Below are 1380 nucleotides of genomic sequence, written 5' to 3' on the forward strand. Positions count from 1 at the left end.
CTGCCTGCCTGCCTGCCTGCCTGCCTGCCTGCCTGTCTGCCTCCCTGTCTGCCTGTCTGCCGCCTGCCTGCCTGCCTGCCTGCCTCCCTGTCTGCCTGTCTGCCTGCCTGCCTGCCTGCCTGCCTGCCTGCCTGTCTGCCTGTCTGTCAGCCTGCCCGTCCGCCTCCATGCTTTCCTGCCTGCCTGCCTGCCTGTCTGCCGCCTGCCTGCCTGTCTGCCTGTCTGCCGCCTGCCTGCCTGTCTGCCTGCCTGCCCGCCCGCCTTCATGTCTACCTGCTGCCTGCCTGTCTGCCGCCTGCCTGCCTGCCTGCCTGCCCGCCTCCATGCTTGCCTGCCTGCCTGCCTATTTGCCTGCCAGCTTACCTGCCTGCCTGCTTGCCTGCCTGCCTTCCTGCCTGTCTGCCTGCCCGCCCGCCTCCGTGCCGGCCTGCCTGCCTGCCTGCCTGCCTGCCTGCCTGCCTGCCTGCCTGCCTGACTGCCAGCTTACCTGCTTGCCTGCCTGCTCATCTCCTTGCCCGCCCGCCTCCATGGCTGTCTGCCTGCCTGCCTTGTGACTTTTTTCAGTTCGTTTGCCCGAACATCCGTGTGACCACGCCCACATTGCTTGCTATCTTCTATGTTTTTCGCCCTTTCCGTCTCGTGCCTCCGTCACCATCGTCAGTAATTGAATAAAATTGTGAGTTGCTATAAAGAGCTACGCCGTAGCACAATTTTATGGTAGTTCTATTTCAATTTTGCAGGCAATGGCACGTAATGCCGGAGCGACCTAACTACTGTATATAAATTTCGTTGGCGCTGGTAGCGGTGCCAGAGACTAGTAGGAGATAATGAATTTTATGTTACGCGTATATGTTTGCTAGTCATACTCTTATTCGAATCATGGTTTTCGCCATCGGTGGATCTGGAAGCCTATGAGACAATGAGGTGGAATTTGTAGATAGTGCTTGTGCCGAAATGCATATTGCTCTCTAGTAGAGGTTTACCCTGCTAATATATCTCTCATTAATAGTTTCGTTTACTAAGAATTCTCCATAGAAATAGTTTACTCCTTCTTGTACAACTAATCGCTTTGCTGGCACTTGCTAATCTTACTACTAGCGCCAACTAGATGCTAGTTTTATGTGAAGTGTGTTCGTGCTAGCTACAAATACAATAAATCCATTCAATGACAAATCCAACATTGTATCAAGGTTTTTTCAAGATTTTCAAAAAAGGGTGTTTCAAATGCATAATAGCCATTAGTATAGCATACGCGTAGGTCAGAAGGACCACCTCTCCCGTCATACGCGTAGGTCAGAAGGACCACCTCTCCCGTCATACGCGTAGGTCAGAAGGACCACCTCTCCCGTCATACGCGTAGGTCAGAAGGACCACCTCTCT

At 53.3% G+C, this 1380-nt stretch overlaps 1 protein-coding gene across 1 annotated transcript in view; it reads left to right on the forward strand.

The window, feature by feature from the left end:
• The window catches only part of LOC106813999 (ALK tyrosine kinase receptor-like), a 71335-nt gene that overhangs the window by 39538 nt on the left and 30417 nt on the right, over nt 1-1380 (forward strand). The gene's annotated exons all lie outside the window — the stretch shown is intronic.

Source organism: Priapulus caudatus, unplaced genomic scaffold, assembly GCF_000485595.1.
Source record: "Priapulus caudatus unplaced genomic scaffold, Priapulus_caudatus-5.0.1 Scaffold25, whole genome shotgun sequence".
In the NCBI taxonomy this organism is placed as follows: domain Eukaryota; kingdom Metazoa; phylum Priapulida; class Priapulimorpha; order Priapulimorphida; family Priapulidae; genus Priapulus; species Priapulus caudatus.